Consider the following 17,142-nt stretch of genomic DNA (forward strand, 5'->3'; position numbering starts at 1 on the left):
ACATTGTGTATAAACAATGGTTGATAATCATTCCTGGACAAAGCAACACTGTTCAACAAGTATTAAGCCAGGAACCATCGGCTCAGCCCCCATTGTTTAACTGATTACAATTCTGGTTCCCAAAACTGTGACTGTCCTCTGCGCACAGATCTACTTCTCCAATGAAACAGCTTTGTAAATTTATTTTCTACAAGATAAGCAAAATAATCTGGATCACAAGCATATTCCACACTCCCGCTGGATTGCCACAGCATGCTTTGATTTAGAGCTGATTAGGAGCTTATGAAATGGATGTTGAAGCTCTTTGGTATGTATTCGTGTAACACATTGATCTGTAGTGCTGGCTGCATGCTGCATTAGAGCTGCTGCTTATCTACAAAGCCAAGGGCATGGGAAAATCTGTTAAGTCAACCTCCAGTTGACATACAGTTGGAGTGGAGAGGTCTCACAGTACCACCGTATAGTGCTGTTCAAACTGGTATGCTATTTAATCCAATCAGAGCTTCCCTGTGTGAAACCATAGTTTCTTCTTTAGGGCATTGTTTTTATGGGCTGTAAATTATGTATCACTTTTTAAACTTCATTTGTAAACTTATTTTAGAATATCAGTATTCCAAAGCAAAAAAAACATAAAGAGCTGCTCAACTTCTCTAACTCATTCGCAAAGAGGATACACTTAAATTTCTTGTCCACTGTTTCATATCTTTGTGCAGGAGGTCTTGCCTGGATTCCTACCTTGCCTAAAGAACTTAAGCTTTATCGCAATAGATATTCCAAAATGTTGAAGCAGTAGCCTTATAAACACTCCTCACTGTCATTGGTTTTAATTTCACAGAGTGCAAGGTGCCTTTTGGGGTCTTTGTGCGCAGATGAAAGAGCACGCTTTCTAATATTTTGGAGACTTGCTTTCTTCAAACAAAACAAAATGGCTTTCCTGTCTATAAGAGAGAGATGGAAATCACCCAGAGGAGAGGTCCTGGCATGCTTAGATAATAGGATCTCTGCTCGCCTCTTTGCTGGTCTTTGGTCTTCACAAGCGCTAAACCTGCCGCACTAAACACTTCTGCCTTCCCCCTCATGAAATATGGATTTGTGTACAGGCACAAATGCTAATCATCATGCAAGAATGTGCGTGTATCCGTGTGTGTGTGTGTGGTATAAATTCATGGGACTTTGTGTTAAGTATGTGCATCTGTACGTGGATGCACGTGTATGTGTGTGTTTCGCCAGGCCGAATTAGATTTGGGTTCCGAGGCGAGAAAGAGAAGAGACGCATGGAGGAATTTAGCTGTGAGGCTCATAAATAGTTTAGCCACCCAGAGCAGATTCATCAAGTAGCGTGAGGGATAAATCATATTCATCCCCTCCTCTTTTACCCCTCCTCCCCTGTCCCTCGCCTCGCTCTCACCCTGAAGAGAGGCAATAAGAGATGTTGGATGGTAATCCTGAGACTTGAGAGAAACCTCTTACCTTTCTAAACTCGTTCTATTCTGATCTCAGATCTACATCTAATTGTATTTCTATCAGCATATGTGAACAAGCACATACATATATAACACATAGCCCCACTGTCACACATCCACTCCCTCACCCACACATATTGCACGGATCAAAAAGAATCAGTGCACCTTCTGGCCTTATTTATTTGTTTGAGGGGAAAGGATCTGGCCATATTGACAGCAATAGAAAAGCATTAGGTTCATATACTCCTCCAGTATATGCTCCCACACACACACACACACACACACACACACATTAAAGCTCACATACCACATGACACAGCAACACCTTCCTATGAGACGTGTCACGTAAAACCCAAGCAGTCCAATCGATAGTGATCTGTTGCCCTGCACCGTCCTGTGACGTGACAAATATCCTCATAGGTTGCTGCGAGCAACAATTTCCCCCGAATTGAAAGGCCCCGTGGCCCTCTAGGCTCTGGTGTTATTTGGCTGCTGTTTTCCCCTCATGGCCATCCATGAAGGATGAACCTCTCTATATATCATCTCTGTCTCTTTGGATAGAGCCCGAGCTCCATCACCATAGCAATAGGCGCTTAGCCTATGCCCCAAGAGACACAGTCATTCCACAGATTGCCTGAAAGAAAGAGATTGTATGTGTGGCAGCGGATTTTGAGGCTTCCAAAGTTTGTTTGTCTGTGTGTGGACGTGATTCTTTGTTTCTTCTGATGTTGCCTCCATTTATTGGTATGAATTATGGATCAGGATGGCCATGGACTTATGATAGATCTTGAAGAGTCTCACAGACACACACCTGAGCCCTCTCCTCTGTTCAGAAGCAAGTAGACTCATCTTTAACACTAACTGTTTCCAAACACAACGTTCATGTGGTTGCATGTTTTTGCTTCCAAAGTATCACTTTCCTGTTACAATGCTACCTTGCTCTCCTGCTCTAACCTAAATGTGTAATGCATGCAAATGTCATTACATCCATCATGGCTCCTGTCTTCCCTTTATTGCCTCCTTTCCCCCTTTCTCTCTAACTTCCCTTTTCCCCAGTTTCTTCTATCCTTCTTTATCCCCCATCTCTACCTGTGTCTTCTCTATCCCCCAGAGACAACCTTTTCCAAAGTGCGAGCCTTTGAGCCGTTTGCTCCTTCATTACTTCATTACTTCTCTCCTGTCCCTCTCCATGGCTCTGTCTCTCCAAGGAGCGCTGTAGTGGGTTTTCATTACTCAACAAGTCAATCTTCATCACGGTGTCCCCGGTGTGCTCGCATTGACTCCAACACACAAAGTCATTCCCTCTTGCAAACAGGTGTACACATCGCTCCCCTAAACCTGAACATAGAGTCCTAAAGACTTAGATCCATATGCTGCATGCTTCAGAGTTTTTTTTTTCACCTTTTGATTTTAATTAGGTGTACAGGAAGTATTATATTATATTAAAAAAGGAGGTCATTGGTAAGAAGACGTCGGGTATCACAATTACAATAAGTGGGAATGTGAATATTTGTGTCTTTTCTCAGGAATATATTGTATTGTTGTTGCAGGTCTACTTATCTGCAGTCCTGTTTATTGTAGCTTTGGGTCTGTGGGGAGGTAAGAATATCAATGTGGACACTTCATCCCTTTATTTATGCATCCCTTTATATTTGAGTGTTTTTTTGGAGTATCTGTGGGGCCTTTCAATACAAAAACACACCTATGTGTTTATTTGATATCTGCATTATTTTTTCTTTGACTTGAAATTACTGATGGAGAGAACTCCATTTTTATCTAGCCTTCTCACTGTGTCAGAGAGCCTATGGGTCTTGACATGCAAGGGGACAAATGCTGACACACACACACACACACACACGCGCACACGCACACGCACACGCACACACACACACACACACACACACACAGGAGCCTTTAGAGATGAGACAGTCTGCAGCCAGCCAGTAGTTTACTCCTGAGACAGATTCTTGTTTAGCATATAGATTGGCTTGATCAACCACCACTTAGACTATATACTGTGTCTGTGTGTGTGTGTGTGTGTGTGTGTGTGTGTGTGTGTGTGTGTGTGTGTGCGTGCGCGTGCGTGTGTGAGTGTATGTGTGTGTCTTCGTGCATGTGTTGCCATTTATGAATGTGCACATGTGAATGCACGTTCTTCCCTGTGTGTGCACACCTGTTTTTGTTATGTGTGTGTTTGAGTTTGTGCACTTTGAGGTATGTGTGTTTGAGTTTGTGCACTTTGAGTGTGTGCTGCTCACATGTGTGCATGTGTGTGACGAGCCATGGCTAACAGCTCTTGGTGAACACTGGAGACCTGGAGACCTACTGTACTTTGCCAATGAGACTTAGTGAGCCAGTGAGCCAGGGTCACACAAAGTTACACATTAATCTTTTATAGGGAACCCCGCTACAACCACCACCACAATGCACCAGAAATTCCCCCACACAACAATTCCTTTATTCCTCCCAGCATCTTTAATTTTTCTCTACATCTAACTTAAAAAAAACATTCTGTTATTTTATTGTTTTCAAATTGTGTTTTGGTTTGAATATCATGTGTCTGGTGTTTAAAGCAAAGGAATCCTGGGGCCGTTTTCCGTTCAATAATTAATAGGGGATTTCAGAAACACTCAATCAGTCAAACTGTATTTAAGGAGGGGGCTGCTCTGAAAAGGTTAATGGGATTCCGACTGTGAGCTCTGACGTCACATGTGTGCAAACACACACATTCAGGGTCAAACTGAGGGGCTGTTTCCAGGCTCGCTTGGTGTATTTTAAAATTAATATCACGTCATAAGAGATCAAATTGTCCAACACCATCTGCATGTTGTCTCCAAACACATTCTGTTGTGGGTATATCTGTATTTGTCCTAATACTCTTTGGTGTGTATGTGTTGTATCCACTCGTGCATGAGAGCGCCACTGCCTCTCACCTCTCTTTTACCCCGAGTTCAACCAGAGTTCACTGTCTACCCTACACCAGTTCTTAATGTGTGTTGGGGAAGAGAGAAACACACATGCACATGCACATACGCGCACACATACACACACACACACACACACACACACACACACACACACACACACACAGTGTGTGTGTCTTCATTTCTCTGCCTGGAGTCTCCCCAAAAGCCACTTACTGTACGTGCTCACAAAGTTATGACTGTGTGGAGTGGGACAATTAGTGTGTGTGTGTGTGTGTGTGTGTGTGTGTGTGTGTGTGTGTGTGTGTGTGTGTGTGTGTGTGTGTGTGTGTGTGTGTGTGTGTGCCTTTGTGTCTGTGTGTGTTCACATGTGTATTTATATCTGGCATAGTGTGAATTTGTGACAGATGTCCACTCTCTGATGACTTGGGTTTGTGTGATGTTGCCCCTGAGTGTTGGTTTTACGGCCCGTTGTGACATTATGGTCTCAGCTTTATTTCCTGCTGCCACGCAATTGAAAGATGTGTGAGGTTTTTACAAAATACATTAACTCCTTTCTGCACAACTACAACAACACTCGACCTGCTAACTATATAGAAATCACCCACCTTCCCTCCTCGTGTTCACGTAATGTTTTGCCACAGGGTATGCTGTGTAAAAAGGGGTGAGGTTGATAACACTTTGTGACAGAACAACACAGGAAAGGTGAGGATAATGCATTTTGTGTGTGTACATGTGTGTATACTTGGCTTAAATAATTCAGCCCAGAGGTGATGTGCTGGTAATGGTGCGCCCAAAAGCAAACTACCATCTCCTTCTTTAGAAAGTCACACAGTAGCACACCTGTTGTTGCCTGTGGGAAGACACACAGTGTGTTGATGTGTGATGGCAGCAGTGTGAGCTAAAGCAGATTTGACAGGCTGTCCTAGGCACTAACGCTACAAATGGCTGCTTGGATGGAAATATCTTCATCATCCCAAACAAATAGGATGTCAGTCAGCGCTCCAAAGCTGCCATTTCTCCTCTGTCTCTTCATCTCTGTCTCTTGTGCATGCACACTTTTTGTTGATGTCATCACTTCTTTTATTTTATTTTATTTTTTTTCCCCGATGCCACTCTCCTTCTCTGTGCTCTGGAGTGAGAGCAAAACCCTTTTCTTCTTCTGTGTGTGTGAGAGTGAACATGAGTGTGAGGGAGATCATAAATGAGGCTGATGCTTGGCCTTTGTTTGAAATATGAAACCACTTTCAGCAGTATAATATTACAGCAATAGAACAGCAATCAGACGTTAATTGAATCTGGGTTATGACTTTTCTGTGTTCTCACTCAGCAGAGTGTCTCTCCCGTTTTCCCGCTCTGTCTTACTCCCTCCCTCCCTCCTTTCCTTCCTCCTTCTCTGTGACTTTCATTTTCTTATTCATACTGTATCCCTAACTAACCTATTTTCTTCTTCCAACATGCTGCCCTTGCTTCTTGCCCATGTATTTAGTGTCAACGCCTCCCTGCCTCTTTCTCTGCTGTTAACCAAGGGCACAGCATGCAGCAGGATCCCCCTCTCTGCTTCACTTACACCATTCACGTCTCATTAAAAAGCCCACTTGGTGATATGTCACCATCGTAACTACCCTTCCACATGGGACACTGGCTTTCAAATCTAGAAAAGTGATGATGGTCTTTGGGCATGTAAGTGTGCATGTTAGAGCACACATGTGTGTCACTGCCTCATTTTCTGATGCTATGTCTGCATATGAATTTTCACTTATAAATGATATACACATATGTGTCTATTCATTCATCCATGCATTTGAGGACCAAGTAAAATGTCATCACTTCTTCACAATTATGAACGGTTAAAATCATGGGTAGGGTTCAGCTTAAAGGTCCCATATTATGCTTTTTCTGGTTTTATATGCTCTTTAGTGTGTTTTCCAAGTGTCCTGTGCATGTTTAGGCACATCTATTTGCAAAAATTCAAAGTCTGCGGAAACGCGGATTCTCCTACCTCCTCCTACCTCCTCCTGTTAGCTGCAGCATTAGTCAGTGTGACGTCATTGTCAGTGTGAGATCACTGATCTAAGCCCACTGGCTCGTTGTGGCAAGCCCAGCAGCTCATGTTGTATGACCGTTAACTTCTGTGGCACGCCCACGATATGCCGTAGCCTGCGGTGGCACAGTAGTGCTAAGGAGCTAATGTTTTTGCTCCCCGGCCCTCGGAGCCAGAGTGGCTGAGCGACTGACCAATTACGGCAGTGCCGACAGGCCGACCAATCAGATCAGACTTGGCACACGTGGGGACTCTGAACGTGGGCACTTCTGAGCCTTAGAGAGAGAGTCAGAAGCGAGACGGTGCATGGAGCGGCAGTACATGAAAACAGACACTTTTTTCGAACTTTAGCTATTGTGAACATACTTTAGTAGGTACATAGATTAAATATACGAACCCCAAAAAGGGCATAATATGACCTCTTTAAACATGCACTGGATGATCTCAAAGAAGGATGTACCTATAAGGGAGTCAGTGTATTCACAGACTGTCCTTGTAAGCATTGTTGCTACGTATTTAAGTGTGTGTGTGTGTGTGTGTGTGTGTGTGTGTGTGTGTGTGTGTGTGTGTGTGTGTGTGTGTGTGTGTGTGTGTGTGTGTGCTCCTGAAATGGGCGACTATCTATCCAGCCTGACCTTTACCTTAATTGGTTGGTTTGGGTTCTTTCTGTGCTCGTTTCAGGAACAGCGTCCCCCCTAAAACGACTGCTGACTCTAAATTGTCTCACCTCGCAGCTGACAACCCACAGACCCACTTCTGGAATTCTGGAATTGCACACATTTACCCAGAGGTGCAGAGACACATCTGCATTAGCCGATGCCTGGAAAACTAACAGTAAAACAGTTTTGTCTTCAATGTCACTGAAGGTTAAATAAAGTACACACAGCACATGGCTTTATGTAAGCAGAGTTTGATGTTGCTTCTCTTGTCCTGCAGGTGTCCTTATATATATATATCTCTCTTTATTTACGCCACTCTCAAGTCTCTGCGTTGCCTCACTTGTTCCTTGATTTCACCACAGTAAAGACTCTACAGCTGCAGGAAACAGCTATGTTGATATAATCGTCAGGGAGGCAGAGATACGGAATAGTCTGGGCTTTTTTTGGAGGCATCTACTGACCATCAAAGATGTTACAGTAGCACTATACAGCACCATATTAGCTACTTTCTGACACAAGTATTTTGTTGCAAAAACTTAGTTTAGAGTCTGACCAATACTTTACATTGTTGACGAAAGTTTGCTGTGCTTTATAGAAAGGGGCAATACTTCTACTCCAAGCAATCTGTCAGACATTCAATTAATTTCCTGGAATGCCAGAAATTTTGTCATTGGGCTCTTACATTGTTGTTCTTGCACAGCCCTAAATAAAGCCCCCAATTTTTTCTTCATTGCACCTGTAAGAAATGCCAGATAGAGATTCTGAAAGGGCTCTGCTGAACCCTTATTTAGTGGAAGGGGACTAGGAGAAACATTTTCCAATTGTTGCATGAATTAGCAAGTAATAGTGATCACCTCATCTGCTATCCTGTAAACAGCATTATACTCTACTAAAACCAAATCAGTTGGCCAGCAAACAAGATCACCATGACTGAGATTTTTCTGAAAGAAATATCAGAGGGCAAGTCTGCTCACCTCAATCATCAAGAAAAAGGCATATTACTTCTTCCTCATTTGCTCCATTAATTATTATTCTGTTACGGTTGGCTTTGATCAGTGTTAGTTTACCAGACAAATGCTTCCTCTTTCCTGTCTTCTTTTAAAATGAACTAAAACTAACACTTATGTCTCAGCCCACACAGGAGCCAGTCTCTAATCAGCTTTCTGTTTATTAACCCTGTTAGCTGCACCTGTAGCATACAGCCTCCAGCTTTTGGCACTGAAGCCAACATTTAAGCTGTAGAAACCCCAACCGAGCTGGGGTTTAATGTTGTCGCCTGATTATGAGGTTCATCTAAGATTATGGGCATTAATCACAGCTTGAGTCCTCCAAAAAATGCAATATAGCTTTCATTAGCCATGTTCAAGTAGCATTTACGACTCACTCCTAGCTGAAAAGGTGCAATTATGTTATCAAATTAATACATGGTGATCCAAACTAATTATTTGTCCATATCTGGTGTTTGACTAAAAGTGGAATAAGTCTACTTTTAGTCTGAGCAGAGAAAGTAGGACGATGCACTGACTAGGGGAAATTGTTTGGGCGTGTGTTCACCTTCCTAAATGAGCATTTTAGCACTGCCAGTTTACCTGAGCTGTGTGTTCACTATCTCGTCTTCCCCTCTTCTTCTGTCTGGCTGACAGTCTAATTGTCATGTGGGCAGACTCCGCGGCATGGATTTAGTGTCGCACTTGCCTTAATTTAATTGAAAAGCTGCGGAAAGGAAGGAGGAGGGAAAGGAGGGAGGGGATGAAAAACAGATAAATAAAAAGTGGAACCAATCTTTGCCGGGTGCGTTGGGCGGTAAAATGGCTGTGTACGGTGAATAATGCATGGGGGAGATGGATAGGTCTGCGTGGTTAGAGCCCAGGACTGCTGGCGCTTCATTACCGAGGTGTTTGTATGCTGATGCCGTGATGCCGCGAGAGAGAAGTGGCTGCAGAGGTGGCACCTCCCTGAGCTATCTCTCCCTTTTTTAATTCATTTTCTCTTTTTAAGCTCTTTCTCCCTCTCTCTCTTCTTTTAACTGTCTGGCCCCAAACACACCCTTTCGTCTTATCTTTTTCTGTTTTGGTGTGTGTCTGAGTCATCTCTCCTGTGTTAAGATGGCAAAGCACAGAGGCAGATGGTATTTAAGCCTCACTCTGGTTTCCAGCAAAACACACACACACACACACACGTGATGACATCCCGCTTCTCACAAAGCTAGTTTTCATGAAAGATAACCTCTGAGACAAGAGAGAACTTATGTGCTTGACATTTTCTAAATTTAGCTCCTGTTTTGTCATTCCTAAAGCTGTCCTATTAATATTGGTCCTTTTTTTTAAAGTTATTTCTCGTGTCGAAGCCAGATAACAAATTCTTAATCATGATATCACGCTAGCCCTACACCTTCTGATTGAGCTGCATGCTCACTGACTGACTCATATACTTTTGTTTAGGTTGAACAGACTGAATAAAGAAAGAACGTAGCTGGTTACTTCACCTGGTTTATTGTCCTAAATTATGAATCCTCTCTGCCAGTTTGTGTATGAAGAATATTATTCAAATGTAAACTCCATTGCCTTCCAGTTACCCTGTCAACACAACTCCCTTATTTGTAAGCGTTGTAATATTAGTTCATCCCATCTATTCTGGTCGATGCTGCATGCATTTAGCGTTGACAACAACTGATGAGTTTCAGTTAAGAAATAGCAAAGATGACAAGCTCATTCTTCAAGTGAAAAACATTTTTCTCTCAATCTAATTTAAACAACATGACGTTTTTTCTTTAACTTCTCACCTTGCTGCTGAAATGTTGTGTCTGTACACCAAGACCTCACTGTTAGTGGCGATTTTAGACATAGCAGTGAGATCACAGTGTTTGTGAATGTTATATGCCAATGATTTAAACATAAAATAGCTCTTAGTTTTTTACTTGAATGATTGTCAGCTACAATTTTCACGATTCTGGTTACAGTTGTAATTTTTGAAGAACTATTAAGTTTGCAGAAGTAGCCATTTTTGATGTGTATTATTTCTATTTCCAATAGGATGGCGTTGAATTATTAACAGTAGTAGCTTCGTCAAACAAACAAAGTAAACAACTCACAAAGCTCCCACTCTGGAGGTTGCAGCTGAATTTGAAAAACAGGAAAAGGGCGAGGTTGTTGTCATTGTAGTAGTTTGAAGGATCTCCCACCTCACTTGTTCTCTTTACATGAAAGCAAATTCCAAGAAGCTGAATGCAAATTTTGGAGGAGAGTGTCACTGTATCTTTACTGTGATCACAACATGAGCTGCTTCTTTATTGTCTTGGGAACTGGATCAGTTTATGTAGGTGTCAGCCCCCCTCTATGCAAAAGTTGCATTCCCCCCCCCCCCACACACACACACACACCCCACACAGGTACTCCAAGCAAGGACCAGAATAACAGAGCAGTATGATTACCTGAAGCACGACTTCAACATCATAGGCTAATGTGAGCTTGAGTTAAAGAGTTATAGAGAAATGATCCTGCTCTTAAATTGCAGAAGAATTTCGTGTGAGCAGCAGATTTCTGGAAGGCCTGGCCTATGGCGTGCCAGCATCCTGTGTAATGTATTCCATTTCATTATATCCAACCTCCCAGCCTGCTCTCATCAGTGGATCAGGAGTGTGCCGTCTCTCAGGCAAACCAAGATATAATTACTTTCTAACACACCAAGAGGAAGGGGGGGGGGGGGGGCAAACAGACAGAGAGAGGATGAAGGAATGAACAATGAAGTTTAATTATGCTTTATGGCAACAATTATAGAATGAAAACAGAAAGTCAATAGGCAGAAACATCATCTCATTTTCTCTGCTGAGGTGGACTGGGTTTTTCACGAGGCCCGAGGCACACAAAAAATAAGAAACAGTCAAGAGGAAACAAAGAAAAGAGGGAGAGAATATGCCTGATTATATTTATTGAAGCAAGAAGGGAGCTGGCGCAACTCAAAATCCTCCTGTGATTTTCTTCCTCTCATATTGCCTCCATGCAAACCCGTCGCACCACTTCACTAATTGCAACCTTTGCAAGTAATTAGGAGACTGTAATGGATTCCACTTGTACTCCCTTCACCTTGATAATTGTAGATGTCTGGTTTTGCACAGCTCTGAGTTTGGAGGTCAGTGAAAGGAAGAGGGAGAAATTCAGTCTGACATTTTGGTTTTCTGACACTCACTCACAAAGTGACGGAATAAGCGGGATTAGCTGATCGATTATCACGTGTCGTTGGTAGCAATGTACACACACACACACACACACACACACACACACGCACACACACACACACACACAAATAGACATGCTCAATCAACAATAGATTAGTTAAAGGGAACAGTCTAATTAGTGTCATTAAGGAAGGAATAATAGAAAGGCTCGTACGTAGGGACAGGAACTGAGACAAGCTGTCTGTGTTTACACTCACATACACACAAACACATCCTCATCCAGCATATACGTCCAGAACTGTAACTCAATGAGTTCTTTTTTTTTTCCAGATATTTTCCCAGTGTCGAATCGATATTTCATCGTCAAACACACATTACATGTAGCACAAAAAACCTCCCTTTCTCTCTTTGTGTGCCTTCCTCCTTTTCATGTCAGAAAGGAGCTCACAGAAGTGGACAAGGATTAGTGGCCATGAGCAACAAGCCCTTCTACTAACCCAGCGTTACTCAATCACCAAAAAAAAGTTAGTCTTGTGTGTTTTTCTTAGAGAAGCCCCAGGAACCAATCATTAATAGATTTAAACACACAAGGACACTAACATGATGACACGACTGCATACAAATACGTGCACACTCACAGACCTGCTGGGGAAACAAGAGCCAAAGGAGAGTCGGTGCTAAGATGCCCTGTAGCTCAGAACCTCTGAACTTTCTTTTCTATTCTACTTGTACTCCCTCTCAGACAGCCAGGAACAGTGAAACCCACCATCACACACACACACACACACACACACACACACACACACATACACACACACACGATTTTATGCTAGAGGCTGCATAAATATGAATCAGGGGTGACAATGGCGTGCAGAGTGGAGCCCTGTGCATCCTATTTTCATCATTTACCTTAGGCTAAATGGATCTGGAACCCTGTTGGATGGCTCACCTCTCACACTGGTTTGCCTACTTAACTATGAAAAATGGTACTCTTAGAAACTCAACCCTTCGTTCTTTCCTTTTTTTCTCTCTCCACTCTCCCACTCACTCACCTTGACTCCAGAACTCACTATAGTGACTCGAGGACTTTTTGTGAAAAGTGGACCAAAAATTGCAGCGGTTTCATTCCAACTCAAATATGTGTTCCTATAGAGAAGGTTGTGGTGCACGTATCATACTTTCACATGACGAGGCAGCAAATTTAACTCGTACTACAAGTTCAATGTTTTCATTTATGTCATTTCCTCCTTTTTTAAATTTGAAGTTTACACTCTGTATATATTTTTTTCCCTATTTTCTATCACACCCACAGTGCTTCTTAGATGTACAAATTATTTTTTACTTTATTCTCTCGTTATTATCTGTCTCCAAGCTTCATTATGTTCAGATGTTCAGTAAAGACTGTTGACAGTGTGCTCTGACAAATGCACAGAATGACAGCAACACTGTTAAAAAATAATATATATATATTTTAGTTCTGTGAGCAACACAAAATAAATACCATTCACTTCCAGTGTATCACGTTGGACAACCCTGTATCAAATATACTGTAATGCGAAAGGGCTGAGCTGCAGTTTCTTCAGTTGACATGTGAACTAACTTCGAGCAAGAACTAACAACAGATCCATGATGTATCTCAAGACTTATCAGGTGGCGTGACAGTACACAGAGATTTTCACTGTGAAACATGTTAACAGATCTCTGCAGAGTTTAAGTCTGTATGGATAGCATGAAAAGCAATGTAAAAAAGAGAATGTGTATATCAGCTATAACTCAGTTTCTCTGTCCATCCTCTGTTTAAAAAAATACCTGTTAGGTATTAGAGCCCGACCGATTTATCAGGCAGCCAGTGATATCGGCCAATATCAGCATATCCAGTCACTATCGATATCGGCTAATTTTACTGCAGATATTACTAGAATTATTCACCAGTCAAATAGCATTTCATTTGATGTTCATTGTATTAAACTGGCAGTTCTCTTACACCAGCAGGGTGTACTATATGGATAACAACATGCATTATCACTTTCCAAATTGTCAGGCGGTGAAGCACAAACATGCACAGTTACTTTCCAGTTGAGTGACCATCTTGTCTTCCTTATACGGTATATCTTTTCCACAAGTGTTTGATAACTGCATTGGAGGAATCAACGCAATAAATGTTTATATTTATATATATCTCAACAGATCAAACATAGATCTAAGAAAGATATCGGCCGATATAGCGGTATCTGATATTTTTTCATCAACAATATCAATATCGTTATCGGCCCCAAAAATCTCATATCAATCAGCCTTAGTTAGTACGAGTCATATTTCCCCCCAGAAACCAAAGCTGTTTTTTTTTAACTAAATTTGCACCAGTTAATCTGGGGGTAGCTGATTGCTACCTTGACTGTCATCTGACTGCATTGAAATAGTGTGAAAGCATGTCAATCACACAAAGTCCTCATTCAATATCTAAAATATACTGAGTGAGAAAGCATGTCTTGTTAAGTTAAAATAGTTTATTTATCATGATGAATTCAAACTTTTGCAATGTTTAATGTGAACGCTCATATTGCTATAATGACGACAAACCCTATTATTAAGCACAGCTACGTTTCTTCAATATCAATAAAAGTTGAACCAGGGTCAGCTTCATTCCCTACGACCCTGTGTTTGCTCTCTACAGCCCTGTACAGCCTCGTTTAAATCACACTTTTATTCTTGCAGGACTGAAGTTAATCTGAGCGCACCATTAGCATGTCTGAAGAAACCGCAGAAACAGATATATCCCAGGCAAACCAAATTGAATCTCTCTGCATGGCTAGATACTACTTAACATAAGTAAGTAAATATGTTTTTTTTCTAATTTACGTAAACTGATCCTTTAAAAGCAAATGCCTTTGACTTGACTGCCCTTGTCGCTTTGAGTGAAACTATCTTTCTCTTCCCTCTTGTTCTCTCCTCCTCTCAGTGTCCTCAGTCCTCCCTCTTTACCCTTTCTCCCAGGTCCTCTCCCTCCCTCCCTCCCTGCCTCCACATCTCCTTCTCCTTCAGCTCCTCCTGATGGCAACATGTTTATCTATTATTGATATTCTGACTAGGCTCGCTTCCCGCCCCCCTGTCGCCCCACTTTCCTGCAGCCTGCCCTACTTCACTGGAGCCCTCATGAGACACACACACACACACACACACACACACACACACACACACACACACACACACACACACACACACACACACACACACACATATAGATGCAAACGCGTGTGTGTGTGTGTAAGACAAAAGTTGTGAGTGTTTATTGAGATATGAGTTTGTGTGTGTGTGTGTTCAAGTCAGTGAGACAGAAAGGGAGAGACTAAGTGAGAGTCCACACACACACTCAGCAAGAGGAAAGACTCTATATTTAGATCCATATAAGAGACTGTTCCCAGAATCCTACTGTGCATACACAAGGCTCAGCAATACATTTCAGTCTTCCAGCGTTTAGTTGCCATACGTTCTCCTTCTTAAGCACTGAAAAACAGCAGCTTTTAAACCCGTCTTTGTAGTTTTTTTTAATTTGCATCATACTATTGATGTCATGAGCTTCTTTTACTTCCAAAGAAATAATTATTAAGTGTGGTTTACAAAGTGTCCTTCATTTGACTTTGAGTTCTTTGGAGAGCTTTAGGAACATCAAGTCTTTGCAAGTTTTTTTCTCTTTCTGTGTTCAAGCCAATTAGCATCTCCAGCATTCTTTTTCTATTACATTGGAGTCCCCTGGCATCTCATATACAGAGTGTGTGTGTGTGTGTGTGTGTGTGTGTGTGTGTGTGTGTGTGTGTGTGTGTGTTGCTCGGGAAGCAAAACCTGCATACACACACACACACACATGTAAGCGCACATGTCACACATTCTGACTCACGAGCACGCAGACACACATGCCCAGAGTTTTTGAGCTTTGATAAGGCAGACTGTGGAGTGTATTAGTGTGTGATCCTTTGAAGAGAAAACATGAAAACGTTTGTTGTGCTTGGAGCAAAGGTTTGTTTGGTGCTGTCGCTCGACTCGGCTCCATGGGGCCCTCGCAGTAGTAGGCTTTTTTTTTTTGAAGCAGTTATCAAAAAATATTTCTCATCTGCTGCTTTCCTTCAGCACCAGATTGGCTTTAAGCTCTACTGAATCCTCTTCCACATTATTATGTGCGTACGATTCGTTGCATGTTGGAATTTGTTGCCTAAGTCTTTCTCCTTGAATGTCCCCTTGTTTTTTTTTGTGTTTTTGTGCATGTGTGTGTTGAATATGTTCATTCGCTTGATCTACTTGTCTAGATCTACTTGGGGGCAGCAGTAGCTCAGTCTGTAGGGACTTGGGTTGGGAACCGGAGGGTCACCGGCTCAAGTCCCGGTGCGGACCAAATGTGGAAGTTAGTCTGGTAGCTGGAGAGGTGCCAGATCACTTCCTGAGCACTGCCGAGGTGCCCTTGAGCAAGGCACCAAAACCCCTCCCCACCACCAGCTCACCACCGCCGTGGGCAGCTCCGTCACTCTGGATTCTCTCCATTAGTGCATGTCCATAGGATCCTGTTTGTGCATGTGTGTGTGTATATTTCAGCCTATGTGTGTGTTCATGACTTACAGAGTGTAAAAACTGAAATTTCCCCTTGCGGAGATCAATAAAGTAAATCTTAATCTTAATCTTACAGTCATGTCCATGTTGTGCCTTGGCTATTTCAGGTCTATGCCTGTGTCCATATGAGTGCGTTCAGAATTTCCCCCTGTGTTGCCTTTTTAATTGTCCTGTGCTTCTGAAAGTGTGTGTTCAGTTTAGTCCTCTGCAATTGATCTGGGGAATAGCGGTTGTTTGAGAGTCATAGGTCTTTTGAGTGCACTGTCTGAAACCCCTTGTAATTACCTCTGAGACCTCCTGCAATGAAGACGAGAGGGAGGGAGAAACAGATCAGATGATTGACAGGGACCAAATTGTTAGATGGAAAGCAATATGTGAGCAATCTCAAGAAAACTTGTTGAGGCTGAAAGCTTGGCAGAGAAAAGTGCAGATTTTAAAAAACAACAGATGGGTTTAAATAGACTTTTTTTCCCCAGATTTTGGGAGATTTTATTTATTAATTTATGCGTTTCATGCTGAAAGAATACAATGATCACCAAAGTTCATGGTTATTAAGATGCTTGTGTGACAAGAAAAGCATCAAACTGTTTCTGGTGTCAAAAGGGGAATAGAAAATTGAAGAAAAATGTCCAAGTAGCAAAATCACTCAAAAGAAGTCAAAACAAAACAAAATGATACATGTTTGTTAGCCTGCAAAAGCTTTGAAAGCAATGTCAAATATCCGAACCTTCCCCTGTTTTTATAGATTTTTCTTGTTGAATATTTACCCATAATGCATGTTACCTCACATAAATGATTCTCTGTGTGTGCCTGTTACAAAGAGGTCATACTTTGCAAACGCAGCCTATCAATCTGTTAGTGCCGTATAGTCAGAGTCAGCACACCAGTAAGTCAATTTAAAGATCTGTCCTGTCTCCTGTAAGTTGTTAAGCTGTTAGCAGTAGAGAGCCCAGGCTGTGTGTGTGTATGTGTGTCGTGATCCAACCAACAGGAGACATGCTCGTGGGGAGCAGTGGCCAGACACAAACACACAGGATTCAGAGTTATCAGTGCTAACAAGTGCAAGGCTTCAGTGAGCTCCCAGCAGAGCCGCAGCCTTTCGGAAAAAAATCCTGGTCATTGTTATTTCTCTGTCTGCCCGAGCATGTCCTTTTCATCCTGCAGCACAATATTTAAATCTGAGCTCATTCAAATGTTATAGACAAAGGACAGGATTGATTTAATATCTCTTACAAAGTGATGATGCTCATTCCACGCAGATGCAGTATTCAGCTGCATT

This window comes from Labrus mixtus, chromosome 8 (genome assembly GCF_963584025.1).
Source record: "Labrus mixtus chromosome 8, fLabMix1.1, whole genome shotgun sequence".
NCBI lineage: Eukaryota > Metazoa > Chordata > Actinopteri > Labriformes > Labridae > Labrus > Labrus mixtus.